The following is a 19,703-nucleotide window of genomic DNA, read 5'->3' on the forward strand; positions in this document are numbered from 1 at the left end:
TTGAAATGGCAAGAAACTGTTTTCTTCCACTATTTGATCTGAGGAAGTGGGTCTGGTCCATGAAAGCTCATCACCTAATAAGCCATCTTGTTAGTCTTTAATGTGCTACATAGTCCTGTTTTTTGTTCGTGCTACACCAGACTAACACGGCTACATTTCTATCTCTATTCAATACCTGGTGAGAGCAGGGAGAGCAGAGGAAGGTTTTTGGTGAGAGATGATTCCCTCTACCTGCCCACACAGAAGGTCAAGGAAGGGGTGCGCACGTGCGCGCGTGTGTGTGTGTGTGTGTGCTGTTTTTTGTTTTCATTATTATGATTGTGGCACCGGCGGGATAGCTAAGCGGGAGGGTTCAGATGGCATAGTGGGAGTCGTGACAGGCAGGGGGAAGATATAGTGGTGGAATCAGGACATGCCAACTGAGGGGGTATGAGGTTTATACAGTTATGTGCTATTCCTCATTCTGGTCCTGCTCCCAGCCTCAGTGACCCTGGGAACTTTAACAACTGGCTGATGATGCTGTTGCTGAATGCCAGGTCAGTATCCCACAAGACGACTATCATCCAGGATTTAATCTTGGATGAAGGGGCCCACCTGGCCTGTATCACAGAGATCTGGCTGGGTGTGGAGGGAGATGTTGACCTTTCCTAGTTGTGCTTGGCTTGGGTTTTGGTCCAGCACCATTCTTGCCTTGACGTTGAAGGGAGCGGGGGGTGAGTGTGGTGATTGTCTATCAGCATACTATCTCACTGGCCAGGGCCCCAGTTCAATGAAGTGCTAGATTTGAGTGTTTGTTTCTGGTGTTGGGTGGCTGGGATAGGTTGGGTGGTCTGCTTGTGTACCACCACCTCGCTGCATTGGCAGATGCTCTACTTGACCTGGCCAAGGTGGTCTCAGATGTGGTGTTGAGGACCCCAAGGCTTTTAGTTTTGGGGGACTTTAATGTTCGTGCCAAGGCGGTCCTGTCTGTCCAGCTCAAAACTTAATGGCCACCATGATGATCTCGGGACTATCACCCCAAAAATTGCCTCCATTCACGTGGCAGGTCATATGCTCAATCTGGTCTTTTGGACAAGGGGTGATAGAGATCTTGGGATAAGGGATGTGGTTACACTCTCTTTGTCATGGACTGATCACTACCTGGTCAAGTTTAGACTGTTTGCTGACCTCTCCCTCCACAGAGGCAGGGGACCAATAAAGATGGCTGATTGATCAGGAGGGTTTCCTGAGGTCCCTGAGGGACTGTTAATCTATTATGGCTTGTGGACCTGTTGATGCCCTGGTTGATATATGGAACATCAAGGTAGCCTGGGTGGTTGACATGATAGCTCCTAAGCATCCACTTTGGACTGGTTGAGCCCAGTTTGCTCCCTGGTTTTCTGGGGAGTTGCAGGTAACGAAATGGTTGGTACAATAGATAGAGCGTCACTGGAGGAGAACTCAAGCCGAGTCTGATTGATTGCGGGTTAGAGCCAAATTACAAGCCTACTTTGTAGCAGTACTGATGGCGAAGGAAAGTTACTTCTCCGCCTTCGTCACATCTCCTTCAAAGTTTCCTCTAAGGTGCACAACTATTTTCTGAGCCCCACACAAAAGTTCAAAGCTCCCCAGGCAGATAGGAAACCCAGCTGCCTGGTGGGGCAGTGGGAGTAGTGGGGTGCCTGTAAACAGCAGTTAAACGGAGCTGCTGCATGCTGAACTAAAGAACTCCCAGAGCAGAAAAGCAGCTGAGATAAACAGCTGAGACAGGAGGGTTAATCAGCTGGGGGGAGGGAGGGAGTTATTTATTAATTGGCTTGGGGTAAAGTCAGAGGGGAGGGGAGATTGGAGAGTACTGTTTGCTGGACAGACGGATGGACGGACGGACGGATGCGCACACACATGTACCCAGCAGTCTCTTCAACCCTTTTGGGCTGGGAATGGGGAGGTAAGGGGCTTGAATACATTGGGAAGGTGGGGGAAGCAGGGGTGAGGTGGATGCTGGTATCTGTGCAGTGAGATGGAGCCAGGGGACAGTTTTGTTGGGGTTGTCCTGATTCACTTGGTGCAGTCCTCTTAGGCTGGGTGTGTAGTGGGGGGGAGGAGGAAAAGGGAGCAGACTACATGCTGTGTGTGTGTATGTGTGCGTGTGTGTGCGCGCGCATGCTAGGAAAACATTTGCATGATTGCATTTCAAACAAAGCTTACATAGGTGTTAATGGCTTACGATAAGAAAGAAAAAGATTCTTTTAAAAGAATTTTTTTGGAGCGTTGCAGATATCTAAGGCTACGTCTAGACTGCAAGCTTCTTTCAAAAGAGGCTTTTTCGAAAGATAATTTCGATAAAAGATACTTTTGAAAAAGCCTCTTTCGAAAAAGAGCATCTAGACTACAACCAGTACTTTTGAGAAAGCAAGCTGCTTTTTCGAAAGAGAGCACCCAGGCAGTCTGGATGCTCTCTTTAAAAAAAGCACAGTTTGCATTACATAGCACCTTTTTTCGAAAGAGCACTTTCAAAAAAAAGTGTTATTCCTCATGAAACGAGGTTTTCCGCAGTCGAAAAAACTGCCGCGTTCTTTCAATTTACTGTCGACAGAATGCTGCCGCAGTCTAGACGCAGGGGAAGTTTCTTCGAAAAAAAGGCCACTTTTTTCGAAAAAACCCTGTAGTCTAGACACACCCTAAATCTCTGAACTTAATGATTTTTTTAAAATCCTGGGTTACTAAATAATGCATGGTAAATTGTATTACATTCAAACCAGATCTTTGCTATGTGGTAGAACTCAGGTGCTTATGAGTCTGAATTAGCAAGTACTAGGTGTCATGCTAATTTTGTAGGATGCAACCTTATTTGCATCATCAGAGCAAGATTCTTTTCCAGCTACGCCAAAACCACCATTATTCAATGCTATGCATTTACCGAACAAGCAACAGAGGAGGAGGAGGACTTATTCTATAGCAACCTGCAAGAGCAGATAGACAAGACACCTTGCCACGACGTTTTGATCATAATGGGGGATCTGAATGCAAAAGTCGGGTCGGATAATGAAGGCTACGAATCCTGCATGGACCCAGAGGGTGTCGGCAAAATAAACGATAATGGACAGTGTTTTGTAGATTTGTGCCCGGAGAATGGTCTGGTGATAGGAGGCACTGTCTTTCAACATAAGACAATACATAAGTTGACCTGGATATCTCCAGATAGAAGGACTTGTAACCAAATTGATCACATTGCTATCAACCAGAAGTGGAGAAGATCCATGAGAAATGTCCGAGCGCTGAGAGGAGCAGATGCCAACAGCGATCATCATCTTCTTCTTTGCAAGTTGCAGCTCAAGCTGAAATGGCTGAAAAGGACAGACAGAAAGACTGGTGGCCAGCTCTTTGACTCCAGTAGACTAAAACATTCAACAGTGAAGTTCCAGTTCACTCTAGAGCTGTCCAACAGATTCAGCCTGCTGGAAGATCTGATAGCAGATGGTACTAATATCGGGTATGTCTACACTACCCCGCTAGTTCGAACTTGCGGGGTAATGTAGGCATACCGCACTTGCAAATGAAGCCCGGGATTTGAATTTCCCGGGCTTCATTTGCATAAGCGGGGAGCCGCCATTTTTAAAACCCCGCTGGTTCGAACCCCGTGCAGTGCGGCTACACGGGGCTCGAACTAGGTAGTTTGGACTAGGATTCCTATTCCGAACTACCGGTACACGTTCCACGAGGTGTACTGGTAGTTCGGAATAGGAATCTTAGTCCGAACTACCTAGTTCGAGCCCCGTGTAGCCGCGCTGCACGGGGTTCGAACCAGCGGGGTTTTAAAAATGGCGGCTCCCCGCTTATGCAAATGAAGCCCGGGAAATTCAAATCCCGGGCTTCATTTGCAAGTGTGGTATGCCTACATTACCCTCCTAGTTCGAACTAGGAGGGTAGTGTAGACATACCCATCCACTCTGAGGAGATTCAGAAGGTATACCTGGAAACCAGCAAGATTGTATTGGGGTACAAGAAGAAACAGAGAAGGGAGTGGATTTCAGATGCTACATGGTAGCTCATTGAGAACAGGAAGGCGGTTAAACAGCGCACACTTGCAGACAGTGACAAAGATAAAATAACAGCTGTACAGGTCTACAGGGACCTAAACATTGCTGTGAAGAGAAGTGTACGAAGAGATAAGAGAGCGTATGTGGACAATATTGCCATGGAGGCCCAGTCAGCAGTAGACAGAGGAGATACTAGGACAGTGTACAAGATCACCAAGACTCTTATAGGAGACTTTACCAACAAGTCTGCTGTAGTAAGAGACAAGAATGGGAAAATGCTGGTGACAGCAAAAGAACAGCTCAGCAGGTGGATGGAACACTTCAGGGAGACTCGCAACAGACCAGACCCAGAGGAAGAGGCTGATATTAGAAGTATGAACCTCCAAGTAGACATGGAATGTGGGGACATCAGTGAGCTGGAGATAGCAGACGCTATCAAACAGACGAAGGGCAACAGCGCCCAAGGAAGACCAGATCACTGCTGAAATGCTTAAGGCAGACCCCAAGGCAAGCGCACAAGCTCTGAGGGGTCTCTTCAACAGGGTCTGGGAAGAAGAGAGGGTACCGGAGGCCTGGAAGAAGGGCATCATTGTGAAGTTACCCAAAAAGGCGATCTGTCCATCTGCTGGAATTGGAGAGGCATTAATCTGCTGTCTGTGCCGGGAAAGATTTTCTGTAGAGTCCTGCTACAGAGAATGTGAAAGGGCATTGGAAAATCCTCAGGGAAGAACAGGCTGGCTTCAGAAGTGGAAGGTCGTGCACGGACCAGGTCTTTGTCCTATGCACCATAGTGGAGCAGTCAATAGAGTGGAACTCCTCACTCTACATTAATTTAATCAATTTTGAGAAGGCGTTTGATAGCATCCACCACCCCTCACTCAGGAGAATTCTACAAGCATACAGGTTCCCTGAGAAGGTCATTAACATCCTGAAGGACCTGTACACTAAGAATCAATGCTGTGTGCAACATGAAGGACAGCAGAGTGACTGGTTTCATGTGAAGATGGGTCAGACAGGGCTGTGTAATCTCACCTGTTATCTTCCTTGTGGTCATCGACTGGGTGATGTGCAGAGCCACTGAGGGCAGATCAAGGGGAGTGCTATGGGGACCAACTGCTCGGCTTGAGGACTGCGACTTTGCAGATGACCTGGCGCTTCTCGCGCATGATCAGTAGGACATCCAAGAAAAGACCGACATTGTTGACCAGACAGCCAGAAGCATTGGGCTCAGAATTCACCCTGGCAAGTCCAAAGTGATGAAATTAATGGGTAGCAGGTTTAAAACTAATAAAAGAAAGTTCTTCTTCACACAGCGTGTAGTCAACCTGTGGAACTCCTTGCCAGAGGAGGCTGTGAAGGATAGGACTATAACAGAGTTTAAAGAGAAGCTAGATAATTTCATGGAGGTTAGGTCCATAAAAGGCTATTAGCCAGGGGATAAAATGGTGTCCTTGGCCTCTGTTTGTCAGAGGCTGGAGAGGGATGGCAGGAGACAAATCGCTTGATCATTGTCTTCGGTCCACCCTCTCTGGGGCATCTGGTGCTGGCCACTGTTGGTAGACAGGATACTGGGCTAGCTGGACCTTTGGTCTGACCCAGTACGGCCGTTCTTATGTTCTTATGTAAACTGAGGACAACTAACAGCGGTAAAACCACCGTAATGGGTGAAGAGTTAGAGGAAGTAAATGACTTCAGGTATCTCAGCAGTTACATCTCGGCGGACAGCAACATCGACAAAGAGATCTTCACTAGAATTGCCCTGGCAGCGCAAGCCTTCCAAAAGTTTAACCACAATTGGAAGTCGTCACTGTTGCAGACCAGGACTAAACTGAAGATCTATAGGTCGAATTTGCGCTCAGTCTCGCTGTATGCCGTAGAGACTTGGAGGACTAACAAGAAGATTGAGAGCAGACTCAGAGGATTTGAAGGATGGTGCCTTTGTCGTATCCTCAGAGTCCGCTGGGAACAGCATGTTACCAATAAGGAGATAAGCCAACGCACTGGCATCAACAATGTTGTGGACGAGATCAAGCAGAGACGCTGGAGATGGCTGGGGCATGTCCTTTGGATGAGTGAAACAAGACTCCCTCATATGGCACTCAGATGGATTTCACCTGGAAAGCATAAAAGCGCCATTTTTAAAAATGGCCAGCTGTGGATCGGGGGAGGAGGAGGAAGGAGAAGTGCCGAGTGGGATGTGGGGTAGCAGAGCCTGGCTAGAGGTGGGACAGCGGCTGGGCCAGGCCTGCGAATGCTGCCTGGGCACAGCAAGCAGCTGGGCCTCTGTCTCTGCCTTCCTGAGGCCTGTCCCGCCTCTGCCTGGGGTGCCCCCCCTCCAGCGCCACACTCTGGGCAGCGGGGTGGTGCGCCCCATGTGCTCTGGGCAGACACAGGGCCCTGGGCATGGCTCCCATTGCGTGGGCTGAGGAGGTGGACCCAGGCGGCAGCTGGCGCATGCTCCAGCCATGGCTGGGCCGGGGGAGATGCTGAGGAAGAGGAGGGGGTGGATGGAGCCTCCGAGCCCCTGCAAGCGCCCAGCCATGAGGAGGGGGAGCAGGTCAGGAGAAGAAAGGGGCAAGCACCAAGGGACAGGGTGGAGGAGAGAGACAAATGTGGGGGGGGGGGGCAAGTGGAGACAATGTGCAAAAGGGCAGGAAGGGAGGTGTCAGTGGGAGGGGGGACAGGGTGATGCTGGGAGAGGAGAGGGTAAGGGCATTGGGGGCTGGAGGGGGAGGTGCTGGAAGAAGGCTTGAAAGTAGGGGTGGGCATGAGGAAGGCGGGGATGGAGCAAGGCATATGTGAGGGCATGGGGGCAGAGGGTAGTGAAGGGGTGGGCATCAGGGAAAAAGAGGGAAAAGGGGGCAGGGGCAGTGAGGGAAGGGGGAGGCACCAGGAGGGTGCAGGGGTAAGGGAATTCTGGGGGTGAAGCAGAAGGGCAGACACCTGCAAGGGAAGGGACCAGCACCAGAGGAGAGAGGCAGGGCAGGTGTGGGAGGCATAAGAGGGGTAGCTCCTGGATCCACAGCTCCATAGGTGGTAGGAGGGGTAGCTGCCATGATCAGAGTGGGGCTACTGGAGGAGTGGACACAGGGGGGAGAGAAGGGCTGGTGGAGGGGGGCAGGTCGCAGGACGACTGAGGACAGTGAGAAGGGCAGGAGTCAGGACAGCAGAGGAGGGTGAGGGGTTGGGGGGCAGCAGGCACCAGGGGAGCTGATGGAGCAAAGGGAGGAGAACATGGCAGCAGAGGGAAAGGGTAGAGGTTCATAAGATATTTATTAATAACTTGGGTGCCACAGCCGAACAAGCCACATGAACTCAGTACTGGTGCACAACACAAAATTCATTCTGCTTATGGGAGGAAACTCGTAGAAGGAACACTTCCCCAGCCTCTCCGCCCCCGAGTTAATGTCACACACATTGGGTTAATGCAATTGCAGGATAGTTGCATGAGGAGGGTTTGGTGGGGGCTAAACTAATCCCTATTGGTAGGAGGATGGTGGGAAGAGTCCTGGGGGGGGCGGGTCACATGACACCTTTTACTTTCGGTCATGTGTCCATCTTGACCCGAGAGTGTTGCCTCCAGAGGCGTGGCTAATGGGGGCCGGGGCATGGTTAACAGGGGATCAGGGGTGTAACTAATGGGAGGTTAAAGAGTAAATTTAAAAAAAATTCTTTGGGTGCACACCCTACTGAAATGTGCTGCGCACGCCTATGACAAGAAGCAGTGGAGCATGTAACAGCAGGGCTCCGTCCTAAAGAGAACCGAATGAGCTGCCTGCAGCATGGTCTGAGGGAAGGGATTGGCTGCTGGGGTCTCTGGGAAGGGGAAAAGGTAGGGAGTGGAAGAGCAAGTCAGGCATAGGGGCACCAGTTTAATAATCCAGCCTAGGGTACCATTAACCCCAAGGACAGCCCTGGGAGTATCAGTATGTAGTTGTGAACTTCCTGGATGGTAGACACGCTCACGCTGTGTGAGCATGTCTCCCAGCCAGGCAGTATGCAACTACACGAAGGGCGGGGGGCGGGATGGAATCCCTGCGGCCGGACTCGCTCGTGCTTCACTGGGACCGTGTGTGGGACGGGCAGCGCCCCGGGATCTGTGTGCGCCCGGATCAGTCCCGTTCCCCGCTGGCCAATTCTCTTCCCTCTGCTCCTCCCCGATCTCCCCTGGCTAGTCCTGCTGCCCCCAGCCAGCCCTGCTTCCTGCTGGCTGGTTCTCCCCCACTCCTCCTCCCGATCTCCCCTGGCCAACTCTGCTTACGGGTCTCGCTCCCCCCCCAACCTTCTCCCAGTCAGCCCCGCTTCTCTCCCGGCCAGTCTGAGATCTAGCGTGTCCGGTATTTTTTTGAAGACACCTGGTATCCCTACCCCTGCCCCTGGACTGTCTGCTTACCTGATTCTGCAGGGAAGCTGCCCTCTGGCTGGACCAAAAAAACAAGATGTCTGCTGGCAAAAAGCCTAAAGACCTGAAAGCAAGGGGAAGCAATGCCTTCCCTGGGTCTTAGTGCTCAATCACTCCCTCTTTCTATCCCTATTCTGACTCTGCACACACTTAAAGGGGCCATGCTGTTTTATTGTATTTATTTATTTATGCTTAACTCTTGGGGTCCTTTTTTTCTGCTCCACAACTTTGGTCTCCCCTCTTTTTTTTCCCTGTCGTTTTTTTTTTGGGGGGGGGGGGCAGGGGAGGTGTTTGGTATGTTTGGTTAAACCATCTGGCAACCCTACATGTAAGCAGGGTATGGAATGTGTTGAGTGCACTACTGAGTATTTTTTCTTTGCATTGGCTTGAGTTTTTGTAGACTGAGGATGTGGACAAGGTGCTTGGAGGAGTGCCAATGACCATGTGCTCGCTTGACCCTCTGTCCCTCATGGCTTACTAATCAAGCCAAGGAGGGATGAAGGGCTGGGTCCAGAGGATTGTTAATGCTTCTTTTAGATCTGGGATGGTCCCTGCTGCCTTGAAAGAGGTGGAGGTAAAGCTATCCCTTAAGAAGCCTTTCCTAGACCCATGTGACTTGAATTGCCCAGTTGCTAATATTCCCTTCCTGGTATTCAAGAGAGTGGTGGCATTGCAACTCCAGGCTTTCTTGGAAGAAATGGATTATCTGGATCCATTTCAGTCTGGCTTCAGGACTGGTTTTAGAACAGAAACCACCTTGGTTGCCCTAGTAAACAACCTATGCTGAGAGAGAGATGGGGGAGTGCATCCCTGTTGACTCTTTTGGATCTCTTGGTGGCTTTTTATACCATCAACCGTGGTATCCTTCTGTAGTGCCTGGTGGAGTTGGGTATCAGAAGCACGGTACTACGGTGGTTCTGGTCCTTCCTGTCAGGACACTTTCAGAAGGTGGGGCTAGGGAGCTGCTGCTTGACCGTGTTGCGATTGTGCTACAGGATCCTTCAAGATTCCATCTTGTCTCCTATGCTGTTTAACATCTACATGAAACTGCGGGGAGAGGCTGTAAGGTGATCTGGAGGCTAGTGCCATCAATATGCAGATGACACCCAAGTCTATCTCTCTGTGACATCGGATCCAGGGGTGGCAGTGACTAATCTGAGCCAGTGTCTGGAGGTGGTGATGGACTGGATGAGGTAGAATAGGCTGAGGCTGAATCCAGGTAAGATGGATCAGGAACCATCTAACTAGGAATGTGTGTGTGTTTCCTAGTCTGGACCGGGTCACACTCTCCCTGAAAGATCAGGTACGCAGCTTGGGAGTCCTGCCCAAGAACCGTCTCCTCCCATATGAACCTGCCTGAGGAATAAGATCAGTTGGGGAGGGTCTGCTCTGTGTTCCTCCACTTATGGAGATAAGGCTGACATCTACATGGAGCAGAGCCTTCTCAGCTGTTACTCTTAGACTATGGAATTCCCTCCCCTGGGGCAGTCGCCTGGCGTCAATGCTGGCATTGTCAGTGCCAGGCTAAAGACACCCTTTTTACCCGTGTGTATGTGACTCCTCTTGTGTCTTAGTAGGTTTTATGCTACTCTCTTGGGGTCTTTTATTCTACTTCTTTATATATTCTGTTTTAAAATTTTGGAAGCCACCTTGAATATTTTAAATAGAGAGGCGGGATAGAAATATTTAAAAAAAAAATAATAATAAACTTTGGCTGAGATGGCACAAATCATTTTTTTCCCCTGCATATATATATATGACCTTAAATACTGGACTCTCCAGCACCGCCTCTTGGGTGTTCCTTGGCACCTAACCTTTTTTTTCTGAGGAACGCTGCAAGGGATTAGGATCTTATCTCTTACAATACAATGCCAAAGCAATAGAATTGGTCCTTAAAATCTGTACCCTGCAAGAGCAAAGTGGCCTGTTAGATATGAGAATCTGGCCCTAATTTTTTTGCTCTCTAACCTGTGTTCTAGTTTCCTGTCTTGGCAAAGAGAGACTGGCTTCAGAAGAAGGTGTAGCTAACCATTTGACAACCTTCCCTTTTGCACCATTCTGTAATGTTCAGGACCAAGGCAAACAATAGTAACAACTTGCAATGAAAAATTGCTACGATCAATGGGATATAAACATGGAGTTCAATGTTCTTTTCCTCCATCTATTTTTTTAAATATAACAATTGGGTATTCAAACCAGATGAAGAAATCCTACAGTTTCCAAACTGTATGATGTGGTTGCGTGCTAAAATACATTCCTCACAATCCCATGTTATCTGTGCATCTGTTTATTTCAGACATTTGTTACCTCCATCACCATAAATTCTAAAGATATATGTGGGATTGCTAACAGAATAGGCACAATGTAATCTCTTAGTTTATTGTGAAAATGTCCAGCAAAGAGAGGGGTGGAAGAATCCTGACACTCACACTAGCAAGTGTTGTCCCCACGAAACCAGCAGTTCCAAATATATGGAAATGTGTGGCTGCTGACACAGAAGTGCTTCCACAGACACTCACACTATTGTTTAAAACCATTTATGAGCAACTATAGTTCTTTTTCATGATTAACACCTTTGTGTTACATAAATTATAAAATTGGGAATTGATACTGAAATCTAGCATGTAAAGTCTCAATCCCTAATTAATACTGATTCATTAAAGTTGTTTGAGCTAATGTAACTTGCAAAGCGTAAAGCAATTATAGAGAAATGGATGCTTTGGTGGTAGAGTACAAGTCTGATGGAGCTGAGGTGTATATAATGAAATCAATCATTTTGCAAAATGCTCCCTTATCTCTTGTAGGCTGCTGGAATTGAATACAACTGGGAGCGGCTGCAGCAGCGTGCATGTTTGTATTATACTAGCAATAATTACATTCCTGCATCCTTGCCAGTAAATACGTCTCACCATTCACACATGCTAACATGGGTTGTTTAGAGGTGTGATGTCTGTCATGTTGGCAAACACCAACCTACGCAGCTCAACACATGAATCTTTACATATTGTGCCAAAGAGCCAGCCTCCACTATAACTGCTTTCTCAACCTCCCATCCTCAGTGGACTGGGCCCAGAGGGGCATATGGACTATAAATGCTGACCAGTGCAGTACAAAACTACAATGTCTGACAAATAATTGCATTGTGATACAGGTGCACTCCTAATTCAATGTTTATCACAGATTAGGTATAAAAGCTCTTTTAAAGCATTCTTGTCACTTGATAGAACCCAGAAGGCAAACTGTTCTTTTTTTCCTCTCAATCCCCTTTTCATCCCTAGGGCTCAGCTGATCCAATTGGCTCAGCTATTCTGACAGACAGACAGTCAAAAACATTGATGAGTGCCTGTAATAGCTTTGTCTGAAAGCCCTTATTTAATGCATGGGATGGGGGCAGTGAACGGCAAACCTTGTCATCTAGTCAAAAACTGGAATTTCCATTAAAAAAAAAAGACAACTTTTTTTGGGGAGAGGATAATCATTCAAAATCAAAACAAATTTCATTTCCCACCAAATCTTCTAAGAACATTTGCTCAAGATCAATCAAAATGTTAATTTTGATAAAACTGAAGTGGTCTGTTTTGATTCTCCCCCTTTAAAATATTTAATTTGTATTTAATTTGATTTTATATTTTAAAATAGGGCATAATACTTTATATTATTCTAACTGAAAAATAACTTGGTGACTGGTCTTCTACTTGGTTGAATTATAACTGATTTGGCAACTGGTACTTAGTTTGTTCAGTTTGTATTCTAACTTGCTATTTGTAATGGATGTTTTGTTTGGTAATTTGTAAATGACCCAATAATATAAAATATATTTGAAAATATTTTGAAAAAAATGACCTTGCCAGAGTGCTTAGTTTTGATTCATTTTAAAATGAAATGTTATTGAAATTGATGTGCAAACTTCATTTGCTACATACACTAACACTCTCTCTGTGACAAATGCAAGGAAGTGAAAATTTAAGTCTCCTAGCAGGATATACACCCTATAAGTCCATTTCTTACCATTATCTCAGTGCCTGTGCACCACCACCTTTCCGCACACAAGCATCCAAACTTTCCCAAACAACATAATGATATATACTACACCAAATATCTGCAACAACTAGGAATGGGAAAAATGTGGTGAGTTTAGGTGGAGGTGTATAGTGATGGTAACGGTAAGGTCTGGGCTTGTGAATGGAGGAATACAAGTTTGTATGGTTTTCATTGCCTTGCTTTTGTGGGTTTGTGTCAGGTATGCTGTGTGTGCAGCAACTCAAATTGCTCCTGTCATAATCAGGAGTGCTGACCAGCACCCAGAGACCAAGGGGTTAACTAATGTACCTAGCCAAGGTGTCAGGCAGTCAGCCAATAACAATGCAGGTAGGAATTTCAAACTGGAAGAGAGGATTCTTTCCTCTCTCTTCTTTGTTTGAGATCAAAGCAGTTCTCTCAGGTATTGAGGGAGACGCTTCTCTAAGAACGGACTTCGTAAAATGTGTAAGTAAGGAAAAATTTAGATAGTCTATCAGGATTTATTGTTTTCCTTGTTTGGGGGTTTGGAACCCATGTCTCAGCTTGTTGGTTTTTTTTCTCTTTTGTAACTAAGCCTTACAGCCTAGGGGTTTCCCGAGTATCTATATCAAATGGTGGCTCTTTTCATCTAGCCCAGTGGTCCCCAACCTTTCAAGGTTGTCGGGCGCCAGGGGGCGTGGCCGTTCGCCCGCCGAGCGCCAGGGGGCGGGGACACTTGCGCCCCGGGGGCGGCCCCCTCCCATAGCCGCATGCCCGGGGGCGGCGCTCCCCCCGCCATGTGCCGCGTGCCCGGGGCCGGCGCTCCCCCCGCCATGCGCTGCGCGCCCAGGGCCAGCACTACCCCTGCCAAGCGCCGCACGCCCAGGGCCGGTGCTCCCCCCGCCATGCGCCCAGTGCCAGGCCAGCCCCTGGCGGGTGCATGGAAATGCCCCTGCGGGCGCCATGGCACCCGCAGGCACCGTGTTGGGGACCACGGATCTAGCCAAATTATTATGTTTGCAACTGTAGTTTTGTTTTGATAAATAAAAGATTGTTTCTTTTTTCTAATTAACTGGTATTGGTTGAGTCTTGTGTCCTGGAAGGTCTATCTGCATGCCTCTGACTGAGGTGTCAGCTACCAGAGACTGCAGCTTGTTTTTCTCTTTTCTTTTTCAAAATGTTTTTTTTTGGGGGGGGGGGGGAGAGCTTGGGGTATCCCTGGGGTTGGTTTCAAGTGTCCACCCCGTTTATTTTATTTTTGGGTTCAAAGCACTTGATGGTGGCAGCAGGTCCTGAAAATCTTGGTATTAGGATTTTGGGCGGGGGGGGGGGGGGGGAAGTTGTTGTTCCAGGCCCTGTAGAGGCAAGATTTTGGAGTGCTCTTGCGGGCCCCCAACTTCTACATTCATCGTGCCAGAGTGGCGAACAGCCTTGACAGCTCCATAATACATTTTTTTTGGTGCATTAATTCTTTGTTTGCTTAAAACTCTGCTTATGTGAGCACTCCTGACAATGCTAATTTTGCTATATCTACAAAAACACACATCACACAGACACACTGCAGACACCAATTCAATTTTTATTTTGGCAAACATATATAGGAAAACCTTGAGGTATTGACCCAGTTCTAATCAACATTTTAAAATATGAGCCCATAACATATCACTGTATCATTTAAGGATGTAACATAAATTGCTTAAGGCTGGATTATGCATGACACTGTGTACTCTAATGCAGGCAAAGATGAAGGGTGGCAGAGAGACTATGAGGCCGTGGTTGGCTCACTGCCTACTGACTGCCCTATAGGAGCCAATCAGCTTCAGGAAGGGTACTTAAATGCATCTCAAAGGTAAGTAATGGCACTTCAGCATGGCTTGGATCTCTAGGAGGCAGGGTGCCTCTGTACAACCTCTTCCAATGTGTTTTGCACTAAATGAGCCTGTCCTTGAAACTGAACTGGATCCAGTCAGCTCTGGAACTTCATGCTGCGAGAAACTCAGTCATATCCGGCATGGCCTCCTGAGTCACCAAGAACAAGCAGAGATCAGGAATGGAAACTCCTCACCCTGCCAAAAATCTGGGCTTCGATGGGGACTCAAATGGCAATCAGGCCTCTATATGTAACTCTGAACCTTGTCATTGCTAGAAGGCAAAAGTTAATAAAGTGTATATAGGGCTCTGTCTATACTGGCAACAAAAGTGCTGTTGACTTGAAAAAGTCGCCAAACGTGAAAAATGTTCAAACCTGTTTTTCTGCCTCCCATTGTCGACATTTCATGGACACTTTGCTAGCACACTGTTGACAGATAAGAGCAACGCAATGTGCATAATCATCTCACAGTGCAGTGCTGAGGAAAGGCAGAGCTGATCCCTGCATTTCTTGGGATTCCTTCTGTGAGCTGTTTGTACTAAGGAATATCAAAGCAGCATAGCAGTCTCTCCAGCCCTCTCCCGGAGACTGCAGCAGCAGTCTGCCTTGCTGTTGTGTTTCTAGCAGGGCGGATCCAAAGAATTCAAATGAATTGTGTATTGTTCCCTATATAGCTGTCAAATACTTCTTCGAGCTTTGAAAGGGGAGGGATGCATACCTGCAGGGCAACGGAAATCACAAAACACTGAGCACAGCCAATAGGGTAGGCATTATGGGATACTGGTGGCGGTCAATACTCTTGACAAGACCAACAAGAGAGTCCACACTGGGCTCTTTGTCAACAATAAAGTGAGGGGAAAAAGACAGAAGTCTTTCATAGGGGTGGAAGTTTTCTGTTGTCAAAACTGGGTGTTTTTCCCAACAAAAGTTGCATTGTAGTGCTTATGCTCTCACTGTTGTGTCACCAAAAGGCAGCTTTTGGTGACAAAACATGCCAATGGAGACAAGGCCTGATATTCCTACTAATTGACTGCCATATCTTTTTTTCTCATGAGGGGATTCTTTTACCCACACTAAATTATGCAGTAGTGAAAGTCATACTTATGGATTCTGGCAGACCAGGTGCCAGCTCATGCCAAAGCCTCAGCCGCATTAAACATTTACAAATGCATAGCTGGAAGCCAGGCCAATTCACTTGTATATTAGTATAGATCAAAGTGATTGTTAAGAGTGTACCTGGTGTGTACAATTCATGAAAACTAATGGAATGTTAAAGACATTGTTTTAACTTATCTGTATTCTGTTGTAAGGTTACAGCAAACCTCTACATTGCAAATACCCCAGTAACTAAATAATCCATCAAAGGTGGAAAAAGCCTCGTGTAATGCAAATGAAGAACTTGAACAGGAAAATGCTAATTCTTGTGCATTTGAAGCCAAGTGGCCATAGTGTGTGCAGATCAGAGACCAAAGAATCTAACTCTGCCCCCCCGCCTCTCTCCACCAGTTAAAGAAAGATCCTATAAAAGTGGTGATCTTGTCTGCTTGTGCTCAATGAGAAAAAACTGGGAAAGATCCTGCATCTCTGGACTATTTGTATTTTAAAGGGCAGAATAAGTGAGTAAGTCAGAGATCCTCAGGGTTACTCTGAATGATTTTTGGGAAACAGACAGTTTACTACCTCTATGCTACCATTTGAAAATATAGACTATGACTCACCTGTACATATATTTTACCAGTTTTAACCTTTCAGTAATGGCCATTCATCTTTCTTAGCTAATGAACCTTTGGTAAGTTTACTGGAGAATTAGCTACCAGTGTAGTCTTTGTGAGACCTAGGAAGCAAATCAAACTGAGTGAGTGGCTGGTCTCTTTGGGACTAGGAGTAACCTGGAATATTTGTGATTTTTGTGTAAGTGAACATTTATCACATGGTCCTGCGTGCTTGTGTAAAATGGATTGGTGTGTCTAAAAGGATTGCCTGTGACCATTATAAGATTATTCAAGTACTTTGGAAATTCACATTTGGTACTGGGTTGGTGAAAGCTAATTATAGAACTTACCACCATTTTGTGGTGCCCGCCCTGCTTTTGACAGTCTGCCTTAAGGCTGGCACTCATGTCATGAGTCACTCTGGGCAGCATGACAATACTAAAAATCCCCAAGACTTGAAGCTAGAGACTTTACAAATTCTCACCTCCCACCACCATATCTAGCCATCCTTTTTTCAGGCAGAGACAAAAGATGTCAACAAAAGAGGTGTCCAATACCATGTGTCAGCTGCCAGTCTCCTATATCCTTCTGGAGGAAAAGTTTCTGTTGCTCCAGTCATAAGAATCTTTGGTATTAACAATATACATGGAATTTGGACTATTTTATTTACCATTTGACACAACACAAAGATTAATTACTTAGTGTTTACAAAGTAATCTAAAAGTAAAGGGCAGATTTCAGTTTTGTGAAAACGTTTTTTCCAATGTTCTCTCAAACAATTTTAGAGACATTGGAGGGGCAGCTTTTTCACTCTGAAAATTTACTGGGCTATTTAAGGGTTAGGTATTCCTTTTTCAAAATGTCTGGGAAACAAGTTTGTTCCATTACACTATAAGCAGGTTTGTCAACTCCTCTCTTGTGGGGCTATTAAAAAAGCCACTAGCGTGGAGGTTCTCAAACTGTGATCCATGGACCACCACGTTACACAAGCTCCATTGAGGCAGTCTGTGAATAGTTCCCTTTAAGGTTCCAACATAGGAAGGTTTTCTGTCTGAACGTGCACTGGTCTCTGACAAAGACACACAAAAAGACATTGAAGAGGATATTGTTGCTCTTAAGCAACAGTTTGAAGATTACTTTCCAACAGAAGCTGAACCAAACAGCTGGATATGCAATCTTTTCAGAATTGAAATCAGTGAGCTGCCCACTGGTTTGTCCAATATGGCACAAGAATGCTTGTTGGAGCTTTCTTGTGTTGAAACATTATGGTCAGAATTTAAATACATTCCCTAATTGAATTTTGGATTCAAAGAGTTGGAGAGTACACAGAATGTCCATTTCCTACTTCAGTAGACTTCCGATAATCCGGAACCTATGGGACTTAGGTGGTGCCGGATTATCAAATATGCCGGACTATCAGGAGGTACTATAAAATGGTTATATATATACTGTATACATTATATACTGTATATAAAGTGTTCCTAGCCCTTTTTATTGTACATACTGTATACAGTATCTTGTAATGTTTTAGGTTTTTTAAGCCTTTTTTACCCTTTTTGCTCAGTTCAGCTGCTGCTGCTGTTACCTTGTGACTCATTTTTTGCCGAAGTTCACTCACTAGGCTCTTGCCATTTTGATGCCGGACTATCAGGGATGTCGGACTACAGTATTGGAGTTTTACTGTATGTACTTATGAGACAGGATTTTCATCACTTACCATAAATTAGAGTATATAACCTGTGAATTATACATGTTTTTACAAACCCCGCTCCCGGTGGGGTATACACGTTTATTTCTACTCACAGGGTTGCTTGCCTGTACTGTGCTCTCCATTCCCCTACCCGGAGGAGGGTGAGCTGCGGCTGCACGGGGGTCTGGGGGTGAGTGCGGCTCCCCTCCCGCAGGCCGGCCAGCGCGCCTGCACTGTGCTCTCCATTCCCCCAGCCAGAGGAGGGTGAGTTGCAACTGCGTTGGGCCTGGGGGCGAGTGTGGCTCCCCTCCCGTGCTCTCCATCCCCCCCGTGAATTAGCCTATAGAACCTGTGGGTTATACTCATCCGTGGGTTATCTAAGACTTTTTCTATACAATCAGGAAAAGCTGTGGGTTATACTCGTGTGCGGGTTATACTCGTGTGCGGGTTATACTCGTGTGCGGGTTATATATGCTAATTCACAGTACTGCCCTCAAGTCTAAATTCAGAAGTGGGAAGAATGCTGACCATGACCTAAGGCTAAAGCTAATAAATACAATTCCTGATGTCCTTCAACTTTATTCACAGAAACACACAGTCATCACATTAGAAAGGTCAGACTGCTGTTGTTAATGAGAGTTGTGTGCTTTTATTTGTAATTATAATTAAGAGGTTTTTTAAATAGTTCCTTTATCCAAGGCACTTCACAATAGTTAGCTAATCATACAAACAATATGTGGAAAGATCATTAAGTGGTCATCGGGATATCTTTCTAGCTAAGTGTATGTTGCACTGTGCTCCTCATTTCACTATCAGAGCACTGCATGGATCTCAAAGCACTTTATAACTTACATGAGGGCTGGGCAAGATGTGGCCTGGGGGCTGGATCTGGCCACTTTCTATTTAGATCCTGCTGCCCGTGCCACCGTGGTGGCTCAGGCAGCAGGATCCTATTTAAATGGCTCCCAGTCGCAGCACTACCTGGCTGGAGCCATGAGCAAGTTAAATAGCAGCAATTTAAAGGGCTTGCAACTCATGGCTCTGCTGCTACCATGATGCCTGGCAGCTGCCTGGATTGCTGCGGCTATTTAAAGGGCTCCTGAGTGTGATGCTACCTGGGCTGGGGCCAGAGCTGCAAGCCCTTTAAATAGCCATAACCCTGAGTGGCTGCCAGGCAATGCAGTAGTGGTGGGGATAGAAGCTGTGAGTCCTTTGCTGTGTTTTTAATTCAAAGCCTCTGGTCCCAGAGAACTCTGGGGGGAGGCTAGTCCCCAGCCCTACCCTTTCCATGTCAGGCTCCCCCTCTTCCAGGGGTTGGAGTTGGCCTGTGACCATGTACCAAAATTCATTAAGTGGCCTCCCTGCAAAAATTATTGCCCACCCCTGATCTACAGTGTATAATGGGTTATGCCTCTCAACATCCTCTTTTACCAATGAATCTGAGGCATAGATAGTGAGGACTGCTGACAGACACATAGGAAATGTGTGATGCATCAGAATTAAATTGAGGTCATTTGCCCATCAGATGTGAACAGAAGTCATCAGCTATTGTATTGTTACATATATCAGGGACAGAAAATGGTGGTTGTAGTTTTTTAAAAGAATACTATCCTTACTTGATTTGTTTTGAGACACAACATATAAATAATTACATGAATTTAGAAACAGTGTCAGAATTAAAAAAAAAAAAAAGCCAACTATTAGCTCTCCCATCTTGGATGGTGTTCAGTTAATTTAGTTTTATAAGTACTATCAGTTGCTCTGCTTAAAAGATAATCTTTTTAATATTAAAGATATTGACTCTCACCGGAGAAAGAAAGCAGTAAGGCCACAATAGTGACCCGACCCCATTAGCTTCCTCAGTTAAACTGTTAATGGAAAAACACTATCAAATCTCAATCAACAGCTCTTTTGCATGCGGTCTTCCCTGCATAGGTAGAGATGGAGTCCCCATGTGTGCTATATGTACAGCACAGTTGGTTTCCTGAAGGAATACAGTATGACAGGTTGA

General features: G+C 46.3%; 1 long non-coding RNA gene across 1 annotated transcript in view; it reads left to right on the top strand.

The window, feature by feature from the left end:
- The first annotated feature begins 10,796 nt into the window (after positions 1 to 10,796).
- The window catches only part of LOC142827224 (uncharacterized), a 40,026-nt gene continuing 31,119 nt past the window's right edge, over positions 10,797 to 19,703 (top strand). Inside the window, exons 1-2 of the long non-coding RNA XR_012901809.2 lie at positions 10,797 to 11,271; positions 14,158 to 14,269. This is a non-coding gene — a long non-coding RNA (uncharacterized LOC142827224). The remainder of the gene's footprint in view (positions 11,272 to 14,157; positions 14,270 to 19,703) is intronic.

Source organism: Pelodiscus sinensis, chromosome 2 (assembly GCF_052426305.1).
Source record: "Pelodiscus sinensis isolate ZL-2025 chromosome 2, ASM5242630v1, whole genome shotgun sequence".
NCBI lineage: Eukaryota > Metazoa > Chordata > Testudines > Trionychidae > Pelodiscus > Pelodiscus sinensis.